General features: G+C 27.8%; 1 protein-coding gene across 1 annotated transcript in view; it reads right to left on the reverse strand.

The window, feature by feature from the left end:
- LOC107443399 (maltase A2) overlaps positions 1-17,696 on the reverse strand; it is a 62,476-nt gene extending 44,780 nt beyond the window's left edge. Inside the window, exon 1 of the mRNA XM_021145840.3 lies at positions 17,422-17,696. The gene's annotated coding sequence lies outside the window, so the exon portion shown is untranslated. The remainder of the gene's footprint in view (positions 1-17,421) is intronic.
- Positions 17,697-22,402: the final 4,706 nt, after the last annotated feature.

Raw genomic sequence — 22,402 nt, forward strand, 5'->3', positions numbered from 1 at the left:
TCGGACATCTGGAGCGAATGAGTGATAAAAAAGCAATAAAAAAAATCTATAGGGAAAGACAAGGGGGCATAAACAAAGGTCGGATGTCCCAGGAAAAGATGGCTAGATGATGTAGAGTGAGGTATGAAAAAAAATGAAAATCTAAAGTAGAAAGTTAAAAGCCTAGGATAGGAAAAAGTTGAGCTTTGTGTAAAGGAGGCCAAGGTCCTCCATGGATTCTAGAGCCGAAGAGTAAGAAAATAAGTATTAAATACTAAAAGGAATCTCAATCTGATATCAAAACTGCTCTCAGTTTTATTATTGTTAACCATGCAAAAAAGTAACATACAAATGGAATTGTCCAATAATGGAAAGAATATACCAGGGGTGGCCAAACTGCGGCTCGCGAGCCACATGCTGCTCTTCGAAGGATTATTTGTGGCTCTCGATAAATGTACCCCAGTTCCCTTTTCATTTTTGTGCTATTATATTTTAAGAAAATTATTATCGTTCTGTATGTGTTTCAAATTGCTTTTAAATTACTGACAACAAATATGAAAGACTAAGTGGAACATTGTAACAAATTTCATTTCCGTCCAAGTTAAGAATGATATGACTAATCGAAAACTGCACGAACGAACATAAACAATGGCCTAATCGACCGACTACAGACCGATTAACACGCTCTACCAATAATTTATACCTTTTTTTTCTAAACAAAAATGTAAGCTGGAAGGAATATTGATGGAATTCCGAAATCGATTTCACGACTTGATATATTTTAAATCGTCTCTTGATTTTTTTCGGAATCCATTTGAAATTAACATAATTCAAGGTGAGTTTTCCATGTCCAATATAATTATGACCCAAAAAGCATCTGGAGAATTAGAATTAATAGAGAAGTAAGAAGATCAAGCTCTACAATTAAAATATAAGTCGACGTCGATTACCGAATTTTGGAAATGGGTACCGGTATCGAAGTATCCTGAATTAAAAAAGACTGCTTGAGGAATTATTTCAAGATTCGGAAAAACGTACTTCAGGAAATCATTTTATTCCACTTTAAAATTCTTGAAATCCAAACACCGATCAGTATTAACTAACCAGCATCTTAAAGAATTACTGAGAAATGTTTCACCAATTATTCACCAAATTTTAAAGAATTATCAAGAGAAGTAAAATAAATGTGTTTAATTTTTAATATTTAAATTCAATACACATATTTTGTACTTTTACTTATATGTTTTCAATAAATATAGTTTATGTAAAGAAAAACTAATACCTTTTTGCATACCTTTTAAAAACGTATTTAATTGCGGCTCGCGAAAAATTTCAAATTTTGAAAAATGGCTCGACTATCAAGGAGCTTGGCCACCCCTGGAATACTTATATATAGACTTAGAATAGTGGAAAGCATTTGTTCACTTGATAGCTTAAAGAATGTACACACATGATAACAGTATATACATGTTTACCCAATCACACTGCACTGGATTTTTGCATCTTACAAAAATAAAGAGAAATTACGATACTTTAGTGCTTCTTAATTCTTCAAGCAATATCTTACTTGTGCAATTGTGTTATTGTGAAATAGTTTTTTGGGGTTTACCAGTTCTTAAATCGGTCCACGTGTCCCTGTTTGAACATCAGTCAAGTAGTTAGCAAGAGAAAGTACGTAGTTTGGCAAAAAAAAATTAAACAAAAAGCGAAGGCCCAATATTTTGTTATCCCTACAGATCTATGACATCGAATGAAACTAGTTTTTATTGCAGTAGAGACTACATTTTAGCTGATTTCCAATAGAGGAAAACATTATAGTCACAGCAATAAAGAAAACCTTTAATCTGGTTTCTTGGATGAAATGATTCTGAAACCGTTACTATCATATTGAAGGAAGAAAAAAAAAATTTTTGCATAACGCATCAAATATATTTCCAACAGTTCTGCCTGCGCATGCGCGACCTTCCGCTTTTCGTCATAAAGGCATGCACACGTTTTAGTCAGGGGGCTTTAAACTGCAACATGACTGACCAACCTCTGACTCGAATTGTTAAATGTTACTCGGATGCGTTAAATTTCATATGTGAAAAATTTATAATTTGATCCTTACGCTCCAGTTTTGCTGACCTTAAATTTTTTGTCTTATTACACTGAGGAAAAATTATAAATTATCCAGGAAGTTAATTTCTTATTGCTAGAGCAAACAAAAAAACAATAAGTTACATTATCAGTTGCATAAAACTAAAAATAAATGATTTTGTTTTTCGAAATGTATCACAATGATGAAGAAAAGTGCAGAGAAAACTACCAGATTATGGTAAAATTTAACATGCTTTTGACTCTGTGGAAACACCAAAAAACTCAGTGATTTTTACCGAAGTGCTTTGATGATGATTTTGGTAAAATTAACAATAAAGTATGGCTTTATGTGATGTAATTATGTGATAGTATGTGATATGAATTGGTAAATGTGGTAAAATTTGATAATTTTATCATGATAATGGTACTTTAAAGCAGTGCTCACTAACATCTTTATCACCACAGACCGGTATGATTTTAATTATGCGATAAAATTGAGTAAATTTGGATATATTTTTATGATACTTTAGAGTAGAGCATGTATAAAAACCATTTGTTTGGTAAAATTTATTTTTCTATTCATTTAAATTTATACTAAATGTGTTGTAATAAGAACTATAATTTTGAAAACCAGGATTTCTGACAAGTTGTCACCATATGAACGAAACATTTCCAACTAAATGGTTTAAATACCGTATATTTTTTGAGTTTATATATTTAGAGTTTTATTAACAGAATTATAGTATTCTTTACTAAGAATTTCATAACCATTCAGAGCAGTATTTTTACCATAATTTCTTTTTCTCTGTCAGTCGCATAGAATGACTCAGACGGGACTCGAAACATTCTGTTTTTGAGTCAATTCTCATCAAAAACTATAATATTTATTAATCAGTGCTAATGACACAATGTGTCACGTGAACAGCTTTTGTTATCCATGAGTCAATAGTTTTTGCATGAACTCTCTGGCGGAGAACGATGCGTGATAAGTTTAAAAGATAAAGTGTTTCAGGGTACGTGGCCAAATTTTTCAACAAAAAATAAGCTCCTTTTAAGTATTTTATAAGCACTCAAAAATTATTTTTAAGCACTATATACATTAACAAAAAGCAAAATAGTTTTCAAAGACTTTACATAGTCATGATAAAATAACTAGTTTTTGACAAACTCTTTTCTTGATTATATTAGCCATTATAAAATGATCAAGAGATTTTTACGTTTTATTTCAGAGGGTGGAAAAGGAAGCTTGAAATTGAGGATATCTTGCAAAGTGCAGCAGAGTTGCACATGAGAGTGCAATAATTTCACCGAACCCAGCTCACGATACGCACATGCAGACTCGTTAGTATTTCATCAAACATGTAAAATGATTGGTGTTTTCATACGCTATGGACTGACGGATTGTGGACGCAGAAATAGATTGTGGTTGAATGAATAGTTAAAACATTGAATAGAACAATGTGAAAAGCGCGTTTTTGCATAATACGTGGAGAAAATTGACATGGTAAAGAAGAAAAAATTCTTCAAAAAGGGAATATTAAGCCTTTTTTAAAAACACCTAATGAGAAAAGCACCTTTAAGAGCTTTACAAAAACAAAAATCGATAATAAGCACCTTTAAGCAGAGCGCTACGCACCATGTGCTTGTAAAAAGAAACTACTAACGTATTGACGCTATTCTAATATTTTATAAAGAAGTCATGCTTTATAGTATATATGTTGTCCCTATTAATATTTATTCAGAAACAGCGTCGCGACCCATTACAAAAACAAATTCTTTGTGTGTGCGCATCCTAGAGCCTTAATAGAAAACTGTTCCTATGTATGTACACGAATTCCTTTTATTACTATAGATTTCAGATCACCTCTTCCTCACCATTTCGATAGATGGAAACTATTTCCCTTAATACAGATGCAAACACCTGCGATGTGATTATTTCCTGGTCACCTCTCCTAATGCTGCCGACTAGTAGGGGAATTCTGAACTCGAAATGGTGTTCCAATTGAAATCCCACAAAGATGGGACGCATCAGTGAATAATAATGTATAAGGTGACTGTCAAATATATGACCGCACCGCTTTCGAAATTTATAGAATTTACGTAAAACTTTCGTGAATATGTAAGTCATGAAAAAACTATTTTTACTTAAATTGAAACAAGTTAATTTTTAAACATTTAACAAAACTTCTTTTTTTCTATAACGTTATTCCAGTTTTCTACGAAAAAAAGAATACCGCAAAAATATGTCCTGTTTTACTGCTGGCAACAATTTTTCGTTAATGTAAACGGCCAACAATTATTCAATGATCTACTATATTTTAAGACTTTGAACATTCACAGAAGAACATTTTTTGAAATTGAAAGTATAATAATTAAAATTTTACTTAAGGTTCACTTTTTATGCAAATTTTGTAATATTGTAATATTTTCTTTCGCTTACATACCAATAGGTTAATATTAATTTATTCAAAAAAAAATTAAAGACAACTTTGTTTTACAAGTAGAAAAAAATTCTAGTAAAATTACAGTACTCTACGGAAACAATATTTCTGGTAAAAAGAAAAAATAATAATAATTCTGGTCAAAAACCACAAAATGTGCGGTATTAAAACCATTCATTTGGTAATTTTTCAGTTCATGAGGTAACGATTTACCGGAAATTCTGGTCATCAAAATTATAGTTTTTATCACCGCACAATTAGTAAAAAATACAAAACTGAAGTAAACTAAACCAAATAAATGGGTTTTGCGCCATAGGACTGCGATCCGTATTAAAATTATCAAATTTTACCGCATTTACAAAACTTAACAACACATTAGAAAACCGAATTTTATTTTAAATTTAACCAAAATCATTACCAAAGTGCTTCGGTAAAAATTACAGAGCTTTTTAGTGTTCTCATAAAGCCAGGGCCAAGTTTAATTTTACCGTATTCTGTCCGGTAGTTTTGATCATACTTTTTTTCAACGTACATCTTTGTTGATGTATGTTGTATAATCAAATTTTTATTTAATTATTACATTCGACTAAAATTATTATTGAACTTATATACACCCACAGCAGGATATTTCTGTTAGTAAACGAACCTTATAACCTTTTCTTAGTAAACGAGCCCAGGCCGTACTCGAAAGATCGAGTACGAGATTTATCGTACTCGATCTCATATCTAATAACACACATTCATACACTACAGAATAAGCAAGTTTAAATCTTAAATAAACTCAAATTCACAAGGTATTCAATTAAATAAATCGTTAAACTAAAGATACATGAAAAATTAATTGTTGGATATTTTTATATTCTAAAACGTAATAATCATTGTTAAAAAAGACAGTTAACTTTAGTCTTTTGTTTCTAGTAAATAAAATTCTTGACTTGAAATAAGTGTTTATGTCGCAGAAAAAAACATTTTTACGTCAAAAGTGTTCATCAAATAATTAATAAAAAACTATATGTCTCAAAGATATTTCGTGAAACTTAACGTCCGAAATATCATTCTGAAAAGAAACAGTTGATGCAGCGGAAGAAAATCACTTTTCGAAGCCTACGAGGCACAAACAAATTAACAAAGATCAGCAGTTCGTTAACGCTGACGCGTTACAAAAAATAAATAGATGTCTTGTTATTTCTTCTCCAAAACTCCTGGGAATTGCGGTCGACGCTAAATGACTTTTATTATGATTGTGTTTTTACAGTAAGACAAATGAATCACAAATCAAAAAAGTAATTAATTTTCTTTTCACCATTTTCCCAACCAGGATTTAATGGTGTAAATAAAAATAAAAAATATATAATAAAGAAATAAATAAAAAAATTATATTTTTGTTTCGAATTAATATATATATATATTGCTNTAAATATATAATATAAAACTATTAATGGGAAAAACCAAAAGTCTTTCTCAAGACACATCTTCTGGTATATTTGAATGTTTTATATTTCTGAATAAGGAACAACTATCCTAAAATAAAAATTATTCTTTATAAATGTCTATATATTTATATGAATCCACTCATAGGGTTAAAAAAAAAACTCATTACAATTGTGGAATTTTAATTTTACGACAGTTAGTCCAATCGTACTCTTAATCATTGAGAGAATGATATACCCCCGTAGGAAATTATCTAGTAGATTTAAATCTGGCGAAGAGACAGGCCACTCTTATGAACTGAGGAAATCGGACATGTTGCTAGTGCGTGTGAATATTTTTTTAATTTGATTTCAAGAAGGCTGGCATTAAATCTTGATGAAAGCAACACGATTGCAATTCGAATACTTTAGAAACAGAATCAATCAAATGCTGCTTTAAGACTTGCCTCAAGTACAACTCCTGGAAATCAAATGCTGAACTAAATAAAAAGAAGTGGAAGTTTTCCCTTTTTGGAAAACATCGCGCCACGATATCTCTTTCGATAAATTTTGGTGTCGTTCTACCGCCAACTTATAGTTTGGAATGTCGGCTATACTTTCGGCAAGCCAGGCGATCCGTTTGCTGGTTGTGACTGTTTTGTGGGATAAAAAAATTCTCATTCGAAAATTTAATGTCACAACCCGCGTGGCAGTGTCATTTATGTTCTTGAATTTTTATCAACTTCATTTGAAAAAATTAAATTGAAAATGTTAACTATTATTTTAAAGTTCTAATTCAATTTAGTATTTATCATTTATTTTTATTAAACTATACATTTTAAAAGACTACTAGAAAAAAACACTGTTCATTAGGTTTAATTTTTATTGTAACCATTCAAAACAATTGAAACAATTGATTCGCAGACAACAGAAAATTTTATGAAGTTCATTGACTTTTTGACTAACAGTATCAATAAAATTGAATAAAAATTTTAATTTAAAAATTAGAAATGAAGAATCAAATGTGTATAATCCCTATTTAAATTCTATTAGACTTCAATATGAATACTTAAGTAAAATATTTATAATTAAATGTTAAAATGTTAGTAAAATATTAAATAATTTTTGTTATTAAGTATTAAAAACCTTCTATTTATCAAAAATTTTGATTAAATTCAATAGTTTAAAAAAATCCAAATTAAGTATTCAAATTTAGATTTAATAATAATTTAAAATTATCTTTCTTTCAATTTCGGCATTTGGAAGCGCATTTTAGTTATTGAAGAAGAACACTTCTCATTACATATAATTCTTATCACGACATCTTGAAACAATTGAAACAATAGATTTGCAAAAAATGAGACACTTTGGAGAAGGAATTAGCATTTCATTTGAACAATAACAATAAATGCTAATGAAAATTCTTACCTAAATTGCTAAACCATAAACTTCTTTTTTGCAAACGGGAAAAAAACAATTAAGCTTTTATTTAATGGCACATTAAGAAAAGAGAATGGTTGTTTTACACTTTTCATACTTTGACTATTTTTCTTCTTTAACGTAATAGAAATTTTGTTCACCAATTTAAATAAAATGAAGAATTTGATCTTTTTTTTAACAAAATAAGCATTTTAATTTTTAAAAAGTACAATACTTAAGATTAAGCTCTATATATAATTAACACCTTAAATGTTGAAAAAGAAAGTATTTCTTTATTTTACAATGACACGTTTTTTTTTAAATCTAATTAATTTATTTATTAAAGCAAGCGAAGCTTATACTGCTTGGTAAGATATTCTTATCAGCTTATCGATACTTTCTACTTAATATAATTTTCATTTATTTACAAATTTAATGTTTAGAAATAATTATAAAATAATGATATTCCTCAAAAATTTGTTCTTTTTCACTTTTTTGTGTTAAATCGTTCTAAAATCGAGTATTAAATCTGAGAAATATTCACAGGCTTTTTATTAAAGAAAAATATTTTTGATTTAAAATTTTTCTTAGGGAAGGTGTTAATTAAAATATAACAAGAGCAAAATAGAATTTTTCACCTATTTTTTGAAGAAAAGAAGATAAGTAACTAAAATTTGAAAAAAAAACATTCTATAATTTTTCTTGACTGGAAAAATATATGGAGCATCTACAGGTACATAGCCCTTNTCATTTATTTACAAATTTAATGTTTAGAAATAATTATAAAATAATGATATTCCTCAAAAATTTGTTCTTTTTCACTTTTTTGTGTTAAATCGTTCTAAAATCGAGTATTAAATCTGAGAAATATTCACAGGCTTTTTATTAAAGAAAAATATTTTTGATTTAAAATTTTTCTTATGGAAGGTGTTAATTAAAATATAACAAGAGCAAAATAGAATTTTTCACCTATTTTTCGAAGAAAAAAAGATAGGTAATTAAAATTTGAAAAAAAAAACATTCAATAATTTTTCTTGACTAGAAAAATAAATTAAAATATAACAAGAGCAAAATAGAATTTTCACCTATTTTCCGAAGAAAAGAAGATAAGTAATTAAAATTTGAAAAAAAACATTCAATAATTTTTCTTGACTGGAAAAATATATGGAGCATCTACAGGTACATAGCCCTTAACATTTTAATAACATTACATTTTAATAAATTTTAAATTTTTTCAAATTAAATTTTAATTTATAGTAAACAAATGTATACTATGTAAATATCAGAAACTTAAAATTTAAAAACGTGAAGGAAGATTAAACATTCAATTAATATTTCCAATAATCTTTATTTACAAAGCATGCTAACATATTCAAAGTAAAGTAGTTTGAACTAAACATTTAAAGGTTTCCTGTTACTGTGTCTCAGTGCTGAAATTCTGAAATATATTTTTAGAAGTTTTGAAAATTCTTAAATTCTTTTTATTATTTTTCAAGAGGTGATAGATATGATAAAAAACTATAAAGCTGATAATAGAAATTTTAATGTAAGCGTTCAGAAATTTTATTTCAGAATTTCCAAAATGGCTCTAAATTTAAATAAAACTGCATTTCCCTAACGCTAAATTATTTATTTCACAATTATAAATATTTTTTTCATTTTAATGATTTTAAAAAGTTTATAAAAAAAAAAACTTGGTTCTTAAATTTTACTAAACACCGAAAAATAAAACTAATGATACTGAAAGAAGGTCAATAAGTGTAATAAAACATGTCTGTAAATATACCGAAATTGAAGCACAATATATATTTGAAGCAAAAAATATATTTTTGTAAAAATTAAAGCCATAAATTTTTGGTCAAATTATAAAAGAATTTTTTTTTACCTTTTTTTAACCAATAAAAATTATTCTACATAAGATGGTATTGCATACCCGGATTGCTAAACAATTTTATATCGTTTCCTGACCACTGAAATTGGAATATACTCTCCTATTATCGCCAGTAAAATTTTATCGTCAATCATTTTTACCAAATTTTACTTGGCCGACTTTATACCGATGCCGACCAGTTTCTCGATATCTAAAGAGTCCAAACTGTAACTGCATCTCTATTTTTTATGACAATGCAAATATCAATCGCTTTCTTCAAACTACATACAAAATTTATCGCCCTATTTTCGACAAATATCGTCAATAAAATTTCGGCTACTTGTTAAAATTATCGAATTTCAATGGAAGTTTTATGTCTGATGATTCAAAAATTTCTTGACCGCCTAAGACAGAATTTATCACCATTTCTTTTTTAAAAAAAAACAAATATATCGTGTAATGAAATCCTACACATTTTCCAACCTGTTATAGGATTCACTTTTAACTGAAATTAAAAATTGTATACCGAACACTGCAAGATAATATTTATCGCCGAGAATATTTAAACGTTTATTAAAATTTTGATCACTTTCCGAGAAGCTAGATTGCTAGAATTTCAACTGTAGCTCTGTGCCTAATCCAAATATAATTTTCAATTGTTTCCTAAATAGAGCAAGCAACGTTTCACAATTTTATCGACATTCATCATTTTCAGAACTATCCCAAACAATTAGTTGATAGAAAATAAAAAAGAAAAAATATTGGAATAAAAATATTTAAAAAAAAAACATTTATTTAGTGGACTGAAACGGAGGTTATTTGATGTTTTTGAGGAATCAAAAACAAAAGACGCATCACTTTCGCAATAACCGAAAATCCCCTCTCCTCAAGAGTTTCAAAAGTGATTGAACCTGCATATTTCTTTTTTTTTCAAGCAAAAACATTGGATGATTTCTCATTTTAATTTTATTTGAAAATCGTAGCTTTAATATTCAAATTTTTATTTTTAATAAACAGCAATATTGCAACTTAAAATCGAATTCTTGACGTTGTGTATGATTCTAAGACAGGACTTCTTGCGTACATTTAAAATTATTTTAACTTACATAGTGTAAATAAGTATCGTAGTTATTGTGTCCTTCTATTGTTACATGCACTGAGAAAAAAGTATGGTCAAAACTACTAAGATTTACTGTATGTATAGCTTTATGGGAACTCCAAAAGGTCAGTAATTTTTACCGATGTACTTTGGTAATGATTTTAGGAAATTTAATGGTTTTGTAATATGTAATCAAATTTGAGTTAATTATCATGATACCTTAGAGCGTGACTTAAAAACCATTTATTCAGCTAAATTTATTTTTTAGTTTTGTATTTTTTACTAAAGGTGTAATTTTAAAAACCAGAGAAACGTTATAAGCTGTTACCATATGAGCGGTAAAGTTTGCCAATCAATGGTTTAAATACCGTTTACTTAGGTTTTATTAACCAGAATTATGAGTTTTTTAACCAGAAATGCCATTAACATACAGTACAGTAATTTAACCAATAAATGAAATTACTAATATCAGTATTATAAAGCTTATAATACTCATTTGAAATTTTAGAAATAAACAAAAATAAGAAGTATATTTTTTTTGGATTTAATATCTCAATTAAAAATATCACTTAGCACTTAGATGAGCAATATCTCAATTAAAAATATCACTTAAGTTTAGATGAGTAGTATTTAAACAATATTTGCTAACTTAGTACTTACAGTTGTATTTGTTATGATTTTTAATATAAATTAAGTTTAAATAACGCTACATAATTAAGCAACTACACATAAGCACAATTTAAATATAAACAACACCACATAACTTATTCAGGAAACCTTTAATCAAATTAAATAGTAAATCAAAACAAATTACCTTTAACTTTTAAAAAAGGAATTTTTATCTTAACTGCTGAAATTTAATCATGCAGAAAGCCTTCAGCTACCCACAGGCAATGTTTCACTTTTCTCACTTAAGCTTCTAATCTAATTTCTAAACATATTGTTAGAACGTAACAGATGATATCCATTAATATGAGAATGTTTCTTTTAAAAAATGGTTTCGATTTTATACCATTTTTCACTAAAAAAGTGTAATGATAGCTTACCCCTTTTAAATTAATAAACGTATTTAGCTTTTAGAAAAATTAATGTACATTGCGCAGCATTTTCAATCCAATTTTTTCAGTTTCACTTTCTTTTCTCGTCGCTCTTAAGTTTTTATGATTTATTTTTGTATTTCTAAGATACCGACATCTATTAATATCTGCACTGATAGTAAAAAATATCAGAATATGGTGAAATTTACCGTGTTTCTGGCTTTTTGGGAATACCAAAATGATCGGTAATTTTTACCGAAGCACTTTGGTTAGGATTTTAGTAAAGTTAACAATACAATATGGCTTTATAATATGATATATAATTTGGTAAATGTGGTATAATTTCATAATTTTATTATCATACTTTAAAGCATGGCGTGAAAACTATTTACTCGGTCAAATTTATTTTTCAGTTTTATATTTTTTACTAAATGCAAAGAAATAAGAACTATAATTTTAAAAACCAGAATCCGACGAACCGCTATCATATGAACGGTAAAATTATCGAATAAATTATCTAAATAGCATATACGTAATTACTAGAATTATAGTTTTCTGTTGCAATAAATGTGATTACCATGAAGTTCAATAATTTTACCACAATTATTTTCTCCGTCTATAAGTATCAATAAACAGCTTATTATTTTCACAGGACTCAAAACATTCCTATTTATAATCGGGAAAATTATAAACAAAAGTTACTTTCAGTTTTGTATTTTTATTAAATGTGGGGTAATACAAACTATAATTTTTAAAACCAAAGTTTCCGGTCAACCGTTACCAGTTCGAAAACCAGCTCTAAAAAATTATCTAACGAATAATTTAATTACCGCGTCTTTTGCTTACATGTAATAACCATCCAGTAAGTTAATTTAACCAGAATTTTTTTCTATCGGATTTACTACAATTATTTGCAAATTAGCATATGAATTGAACTAAATTTTTCATAGTAGAAGAATTTTATGCAGAAATTTTGCAAAATCTACGTTATATTAAATTTTAATTAAATTTAACTCCATCAACATCAGTGAAACCTCACATAAGTCAAAAAATGCAATTTATGTTTAAAAAGTATTAACCTAAAACCTAAAACCATGTAATGTATATTTTATAAAAAATATCACATGTATATTTTTTAAATATTATTTTGTTCGGATATTATTTAACATATATATTTATGTGCATTATTATATTTAAATTTAAGAAAAGATAAAATGCAAAATTGAAAAACCCATATAAAAATATTTTTATATGAATTTTATCTGTTGCATTTTATGATATGTTCCATTTAATACAATTTTGTTGCAATTTGTATTGTTTTGGCATATACTGCAAAGGAAACAAAGAAAATAATATTACGTAATTAGCAAAACAGAGTTATGCGCTGCCAAGTCAGAAAAAAGTTAAAATTAGCAATATGGCAACTCTTTTTGCATGTATGAACTTTAACTCTTAGTTAACAAACAATTAATAAAGAGTAAACAATAAGATCTGTTTGTTTAAAGAAAGAAAATGTTCACAAAAATGCACTAATGTAATGGCTAAATGAGATTACTGGAGTTACCATAGAGCCAGAAACGCGGTAAATGTTTCCATATTCTAGTAGTTTTGACCACACTTTTTTCTCACTGCAGGTTTGATATTAATAATTGTGAACTTAATACCAATAATTTTCCAAAAATAGGAATTTATTAGATGCAAAATAAGTTATTTTTGTGATTGAAATTATGATCAGCTACAAAATTGGAAGAATAAAAAAAAGGAAAAATAAAAGAAAAAATTTATTTAAAAAAAAGATTTTTAATTTAAGAATGCCATTGCGTGATTACTTCACGTTTTCCTGTCATAATTATTTTGTAATAATTCTAAATAAGCTTTATGTGTTCATACTATTTACAGAAAATAAATAAAAAATAAGGATAAATCATTTGTACACAATAAACCTTCAACTGCGTTTGTCTTAAAATTTCTAGAAAAGTTCGTCGTATATCAGTAAACAGTTACAATTACTATTACGTGCGTTTGTTATATTTTTCTCCACTAATAATAGCTTACAACTAGTGAGGTACATATCATAAGTCACTCCAATAAACAAATGAAAATCTTAGAACTATGAAGAAAGACTTGACGCGTTGTTTTGCTTCACGAAATATTGAATCGCAAAATAGATTGCCCTGATAGGTAAATAATTACTTTTAATTACATAAGTGCTTTTAGCATTTACATTTTGCCTTTCATTGCAAATGCAGTTTCCATGAAATCAACTACTTGCATCGATTTTATTTTTTGACAATTAAAATAATCAATGTTAACAAGTAAATATTTATCAGAAACGACCCGTGTTTTAAACACTACAAGCAGATCTTTTTGTTTTGCATTAGTAAATTTTTTACTTGTGTTTCTTTGCGTTTCATCAATTTTTAACAATGATTGACGTTGAATAATTACTACACAAGTTAACATCGAATGCTAACTAGTATTTAACTAAATTATAACTTTAAGAATTATCTAAATTTTTTCACAAAATTATAATATATTCTAGACAAAAAAAAAATATCGAGCCGCGATGCCTAAGTGGAAAGCACTGAACTGTCATTGTGCAGAACCGAGGTTCAAACCCCAGTGGCGGCTTGAAGACCACGGAGCTTCAAATCGATGTGTACCAGCTTGTCTGGGTAGTAATGGCGGCCTGTGCGCAGTGCTAACCATAATCATGTCGTTGACCATGAAATTTCGGAGCCTGAACCTCCATGAATCCCCTGGCCCTATTGTGACTATTGCGGAAATGCTTTTATAAATAAAAATATCAGTTCAAAATTAAACAACGACTCGTTAAACCAGCATGATAGTATGAAAAGTAACATGACTAGGAGATTTTGAATAACTTCTGCTATTTATTGAAGATCTTACTTAAGAAAAGCTCTATTCATTTTTGTTTTTAATTTCTTTCTTTTATTTCTCTTTTTACCTTGTTATTACACTTTTTTCATCTTAATATCTGTTTCTATGGTTATAAATTTTCGAATGCAGAAAGAAAGAAATACTTATTTTTGCTTTGCGAATAAAGTATTGTGTGACATCTTTGAAGTTAAGTACTACAATTCAATTCAGGTAAAAACTGGTAAAATTTGAAATATGGCTGACAAATTCAAGTAAAAAAACATGGTTTTGGGTAAAATGTATTTAAAATTTTTATTTAAAATGCTTAGTTGTCGATTTCCAAAAAATCATCCAAAATTTTAAAACGACTAAAACGTCTTGTTCCTTAACTTTGAAGTCTTATTCAAAAAATTTTCTTTTCTTATTCAAACTCTATTTCGTTTCAATTTTGTTTGTCACCGGCGTTAACAGACGTGGTTTATTAAAACATGCCACCATCATTTGCTTAAATTAAATTAATTTGTTCTTTCCATTTAGAGATAAAGAGAAACACAGAAAGTTTGAGCTACAAAATATAGCTATAGATAAAAAGGGATGTAGACTTCTATAGAATATACAGTATGGAAAAGTGAATAAAGAAGGTAAACACTCATCAATTTAGAGTAAAGATAGGACGCAAGCAATATTCAGTATAAACTAAATAATATTTTACAGTACCTAAATAAATAATACATATTTTTCAAATATTTTTTTTAATTATCAACAATAACAGGTGGTTGAAACACTTTGTTAAAAATTCATAAAAAGATAATGAAAAAACATTTTAAATATTTTCAAAACAAATACTCAGGCAAAATAAAAGCAATCATTGGTTAAAAAAAATACTTAATGTATTTTATTTTAATTAAATAAAAAATTGAATTAATTTTAAAAAATTTAATTAATGATGAAAAAATAAAGAATTTAATCTAACGTGGCATACATAACGCAAGAAACTTATTCATGTAACAACTCCCACTGCGATGTAAAAAAAATAATTAATTAATTAATACTCATATTTCATGAAATATTCTTTCTTTTTGATGAAAACCGTTTCTTAGGAAATGATCCGGACGATCAATTCGTCGAATTAAGAAACTTATACAAACATAAAAACACAAATTTCATCAAAAACATGCATTTTCGCCACACATTGATTAACTGAATTGGGGGTTGGCGAGCGCCAGCGAGCAGGGGGCGAAGCCTCCTAGTTTCTTTTATTTTCACATGTGATATCATAAAATCTGTTAATCCTATGTACTTAAAATTTTGAAAAAATGTTCTTGGCATATCTATTTTGGAGATTAGACTACCCACTAATTGATAAAGCCATTATTTTATATTTAAATGCCAATTCATAAAAAGAATTAATTGCATTTGGACTTTTTTTTACCAATTGCGCTGCCATACACGAAAAAAAATCTGTTAAAAGTTCCGTGCCGTATAGTGCTGACATTTCTAGTAAAAAAAACATAATTCTGGTAATAGAAACCAAAATATACGGTATTTAAACAATTCATTTGGTAAATTTTCCTTTCATATGATAATGGTTCACCAAAAATTCATGTTTCCAAAATTGTAGTTCTTACCACACATTTAGTAAAAAATACAAAACTGAAAAGTAAGCTTAACTGAATAAATGGTTTTTGTACCATGGTCTAAATATCATGATAAAACTACCAAATTTTATCACATTTACCTAGCTTTATCACTTATTATAAAATCATATTTTAGTTGATAATTTCACCAAAATTATATTATCCTAACGCTTCGGTAAAAATTACCGTGCTTTTTGGCGTTCTCTTAGAGAAAGAAATACGGTAAATTTCATCATTTACTGGTAGTTTAGACCATACGTTTTTAATCAGCGTGTGGAGCAGACTACCCACTAATTGATAAAAAAAATTATTTTTCATTTTAAAGCTAATTAAATAGTTAATTATTTTATAGCTAATTTAAATAGTTTATTGTTTTAAAGCTAAATAAATAATTTCAGTTTCGACATGTGTTTTTCAATTGCGCTGTGATTTTAGTCATAAATTATTTGAAAATTGTAGTCATTTCTAATAAATATTACAATCCTGTAGTTAATTTGTTTCAAAAAAAAAAAGTTAGGTGGTGTTTGCAAAAAAAAAAATAAATAAATAAATAAAAAATACAGATTTTGACGTTTTTTTGCAAACGCCTAGACAGTTTTTACAGATTTTGACCTTTTTTCATCTCAAGAAATTCAGCAAACAATTTCAAATTTCACACTATAAATATGTTATTTTAATACATAATATAGATAAATAAAAATTTAAAAATTCTCAATTAAATGTTTCAAAAATTTGTTTGCGGTTATTCGGCTACCTGGTTTTTTGTGCACTTTAATAATTTTTGCAACTTAATTATAAACTTGAAGTTTACACCTTATTAAGTTCTTGGATTTTTATCATTATAATCTTTTCAAAAGAGAAAAAGTAAAGAAATATTTTTATAAAAAGCTCTGCGCTCTAATCTGTAAAGCAATATCTTAGTTTTTATGATTATTGTTAGGCTTTGAAGATATACTCACGATTTCCTTTTATAATGATTTTATTAACATTATGCTTCTTGAGCTCAAAACATTATTTGATAATGTTTTAACGAAGAGTTTTCGCATTAAACTTACTTAAGATTTTGCAGTTTATTTAACTTTTATCTGAAGTTTAAAAAAATTTAAATTTTTATTATAACTTTTTGTTATTTTTTGCTTACTACTTTTGTTCAAAAAATTAAATAGACCAATATTTTAATGAAGCATATGCAAATAAAATATAAAAATGTAAATAGTACATAAATCCTTTATTTATTTTCAAAATTGTTCTATTTTATTTATTTTTTTAATAAAGCTGTTGCAGCTATTTTTTTAATAAAAAAATTTGCCTTATTGCAATTTTTTGAAACACGACATCAATATTTAGAATTATACGAGCACATAATAAAAGATACATTTTACCATATAAATGTTGAGAAAAAAAAATTTAAGTAAGTTCCTATAGTGTATCTGGAAAATAAAAGTATGCGAACCATAATTTTTTGCACATTTTACTTATGTAAAAGAAAAATATATGCTTACATTACATGACTGTCATCAATAAAATATAACTTTTTTTAAAAATAAATTCATTCTTCTTTTCTTACTTACCACTATTTATCTTCTTTTCACAAAAACTGAACAAAAAGTTTTAAACTCTTTTTTTTTAGAACGCACCTAGAATAAATTCGAAAATACTAATAGGACATTTTGATAGTACTTTCACCCCCAAAACAGCCTAGAGCTAAGGAAATTTGCTCCCACGTTATTGAATTCAACTCAGCGGGAGCACATGACTTTTTCCCTCAGATAGAACAAAATTATTTGTCGTCTGCTCTCTTTCAGTATCCGAGACAGAATAATCGTCTGCCTCCAGAAAGGCGGTGAAGGGATGGCGCTGCAGAAGACTTCCCTCCAAATGCCACTATTGAATAAGATAAGCCAGAAAATGTTTTCAGTTTTACACATGATCTTTCTATTGAGCTTATCTATTGATTTTTGCTAATAAAGGCTTAAACATGGAATGGAGAAATTAAAAGTGAACTGAAATTTACATGAGGTATTTTTGTCTAAATTTCAATTTTTTAAATCTAGCGATTTAATTGAAAAATTAGAAGAGAATGTCAAGTTTTATTCTATTGAGAAAATTAGTTTTGTGAAATGTACAAAACATCAAGAAGCTGTTTACAAAACGATTTCGTTTCCATTGAAGGGCAGAATAATGATAAGCCACTCATTAAAGTTATTGAGGATATTGTTTTGGGGGAAACGCCATGATTTTTACTATGACAGCAAGATGGTTGCACGTATTAAGCTGTTCCCTAATGATAATTGTGAATACTTGTTAGGTACCTGACTGGAACAAGTACTACGAAACAGCTCGAAGTTAAAATGTTCCCTTTGAAAAAAGTGTGCTTTATAACTATATTTTTTTTAAACTTTCCGTATTCTAATTTCAGAACTAAACCACATTAATAAGCTGTTTACTAAACTTCCGCTTTCACTTGATGAGCTTGAGAATGTAAATAAGAGCCACACTTCCAGATTATGCTGTAGGAAGGTAGATAATTTATTTACGTCGCACTAGAGCTGCACAATGGGATATTGGCAACGGTCTGGGAAACATCCCTGAGGATGATCCGAAGACAAGCTATCGCAATTTTGATCTCCTGCTCAGTAAAGGGCTCCCTTGCTTTGGTAGCCCAGCAACCTGCGCAGAACTTTATGGTAGAACAGTTTAACGAGGACGACACCGAGCACCCTTTGTCCCGACGCAGGCTTATGAAAGTGGTGCCCCACCCGCTTACTGACCACAGCCAGTGATGCTTTACGATCAGCTCACTGCAGGAGCCAAATTGGGCTGCAGAGTGCTTTGATGAAACGAAAGGTTTTCACCTAAACCAGGGCTCAGCAAAATGGTCGATATTGACACCTGGGGTATGGTATGGTAAAAATTGAAGTAATTTCAATGTGGTTTCTTTAGGTACCGTTTTTTTATCTGGGAAACTTTACCCGCACTTAAGAGCCAACTTTGTAAATTTTAGGAAAATATCAACTTCGCAACACTGAGAAAAAAGATATTGTCAAAACTACCAGAATATGTTAAAATTTACTGCATTTCTGGCTCAATAAAAACAGCAAAAAACTTGGTAATTTGTACCGAAGTACTTTGATAATGATTTCGGTAAAAATAACTATAAAATATAATTTTATAAAATTTTTAAAAAAGTTTGTGAAAGGGGTAAAATTTGCTACTTTTATCATGATACTTTTAATCATGGCATAAAAGCCATTTATTCGGTTACATTTACTTTTCAGCTTTGTATTTTTAACTAAATGTGTTGTAATAAAAACTATAATTTTAAAAATCATGCGGAATTTCCTGTAAACTGTTACCATATGAATGTAAAAACTGTTCATGAATGTTTTTAATACCGTATATTTTGGTTTCTATAACCAGTATTTTTTTTTACCAGAAATGACTTTACAATACGGTAATTTTACCACAATTATATTTCTTCGTGTATCTTTTAAGAAACGAACATTCGTAATCTTCATCTTCAAGCAAAAATTATTTAAAAAAGATTACTAAAGCAAATGTAAAATAATTTGTCTTATTTTCTATTTATAAAAATTGTCTTTAATTATAATTATAGACTTATAATTTAATTAATCTACGTATTAAAATATCTTCAAATTTTAAAATCACATTCTTGCGTACAAGATCAACAAAAGATCTCAAAATAAAATTAATTTCTAGAAAGAAGCGCTCAATTTTTTTAAAAATTTGAGTTTAAATAATTAAAGTTCCGTACAAAAAATTTTAAAACAAATAGTTTCAAAGTTTCTCACAAAATTAAAGGTATTAAAATTTGAATTTATAACATAAGTGCGCAAACATTTATACTGCCTTTAAAATGTTTGAAAATAAGTCAACTTTGCACAAGATCAGGTTATTTTATTAAAATGAAATACTTTCTATAAAAAGAGTAAATTTAAGTAGTTTAGATTACATCAAATAATTCTCAGATAAGAAAATAATAAAAAAAAAATTTTAAAACTGCTAAATAAAAAATTAAACTAAAATTAATATTAATAACGAATAAAGTTATTTGATTAATTTAAACTAATTAAAAATTTCGCAAAAGCATTATCAAATTAATTTCTAGAAAACGCTTAGTTTTCTAATATAATATTTTTCTGAAAAAAAGCCAAGAAATGTATTTAACTTAACAAATATTAGGTATGCAAATACTTATCAGATTAGTAAGTAATATAATTTTAATTTTTCTTTATCATGACCAGTTTATTTATTGTTCGAAATTATAAAAAAATAAATAAATCCTATTTGCAAATATATTAAGTTCCTTATTCATTTAAAATAAACAAAAGAATCGGAAGCTAAATCTGTAAGTTTCAGCTTAAAAGTTGTCGTACAGTGAACACAAAGAAATAATAAATAATCATAAAAAATATGAAAACCATTAGTGACTTTTTATGACTCATTGTTTAAATAAAAATGTATTACTTTAAGTGTACATATTTAAGAAGATCATCTGCTATTTGCATTGCTTCATAACTCACAGAAACCTGAAAGCTCCACGAAGACGCAGAAAATGTGCCCCATTTCAGACAAGGTCAAATATACAACAATAGAGAAATGTTTGAGAATTATATTATTTCCGTTAAAAGGATGTTGAAAGGAATCTTAGTTTTTGAATCTATGAATATAAACGAAAAAGTTATAAAATAAACGTTACCGAGTTTGGGTAATGCATTCATGCAACGCAAACTCTGATATTTTATCTTTATAAGCATTAATTTATCTATTTTACTATAGTTTATACATCAAAAATATTAAAATATTTTTAAAAGGTCATAAGCAAATCTTGGCAATATTATGAAAAAGGTGTTCAAACAGTTTTGATGATCACTAATGATTGGCTACATTCAAATTTAAATATTGTGATAGATCGGCCGAAAATATTGATATTTCCTGATATATTGAGATATTTTTCCAAATTACCTAATTGACATTATTTTTGCATTGTTCCGCATATTTGTTGCCAAAACGAAATTTATCAACACACATGATAATGTCGCATTCAATAATTATAAATATGAAAAAATGTATCGATATTTATCTAGGAAGATAATTATCGCGATATTATCGTAGCCTATAATAGGAAACAATAATTTCAAAAATCAACAAGACGTCTAATTTGAGACCAAAAAAAAACGAGAAATAGCAAAATTCGTAAAATTCGCATGAAAACAGAATGTGATTTGCGACGCCATTTGATTAAATACAGTTTAATTTGAATATTTCTATGTATTTTTCATACCTTTACGATTTAAAATGATTTTGAAAAGTCATTCATAATGTCGGTTATGGTTATCGATAATCAGAAGTTCCAGATTATCTAAATCGAGATTACTTTTCAAAAATTATAATTGAAAAAAAATTTTGTAAAAATATTCTGCCAAAAAACTGCCATTTGGAGAATAATACAGTAGAAAGACAAAATATGGATTTTGCATAAGTTGATAAGCTTGTGAAACTTCCAACAGTAAAATGAAGTCTCATAATCTCATCTATTAATAGATTCTTACAAGAGAACAATTCAAAAATCATATAAAACTTGGAAAGTAAAAATAACAAAGCCCAGCGCTATATTAAAGCTGAGCAGCGTCGAGCTTGGACTCATGAAAAAATTTGATTCATTGATACATTGATAAACATGTAAATTCCAATCATGAAATAAAGTCTCATAATCTCATCGATAAATAGATTCATACAAGCGAACAATTCAAAAATCATATAAAACTTAGTATGAATTGGAAAGTAAAAATAACAAAGCTCAGAGCTATGTTACGAGCCGTGTCGGGCTTGAACTCATGACAAAATTTTCATTCACTTTCTTGCTACTTTTAACCCTTTTTCATTTATTAGTATAAGTAAATTGTGATAAAGTTTTTAATGACTAATTTGCTTGATAAGGCAGTGAGGCAAAACCGTAAAATTTGGTTTTTGATCGAATTTTCGATTGAATTCGATTTCTCAGGAAATGTTCAACCGATTTCGCGCTAATTTTGTACTTCACTAAGTAAAATTACATACTTTAAAATGGCATAAAAAAATTTTATACCTTAGCATTCAAACTTTTTTCGACTATTATTTAATAAAATAATAAAACATAATAAATATTTACAAACATTTCTTTTTTGCATGGAATTATTTTTTAAAGCGAATTTTAAAATCGCATGAGAAAACTTTTCAAATCGTTTAAAAAATTCGCGAGATATGGCGAAATGCGCTAAGAGTAAAATTAACATTAAGGGGTTTGAGTTTTAGATCGCTCTTCTGACCGAACTATGAGGACCATATTTCCCAGATTGCAGCGATCCCCTATATTTTGGGGGTCATAAATCAATATCCGTCGAAAAAAGGCATGTTTATTCAGAGAAAGTACCTTTTTGTGTCTAAATCCGTAACTTAAAATATCGTCTGCGCTAAATGATAAGCATATTCGAGGTCACCCTTTTGAGCCATTAAGTTTCAGTCCTTGAACATGAAGATCTGATCGTTAGA

This window comes from Parasteatoda tepidariorum, chromosome 8, assembly GCF_043381705.1.
Source record: "Parasteatoda tepidariorum isolate YZ-2023 chromosome 8, CAS_Ptep_4.0, whole genome shotgun sequence".
Classification (NCBI taxonomy): domain Eukaryota; kingdom Metazoa; phylum Arthropoda; class Arachnida; order Araneae; family Theridiidae; genus Parasteatoda; species Parasteatoda tepidariorum.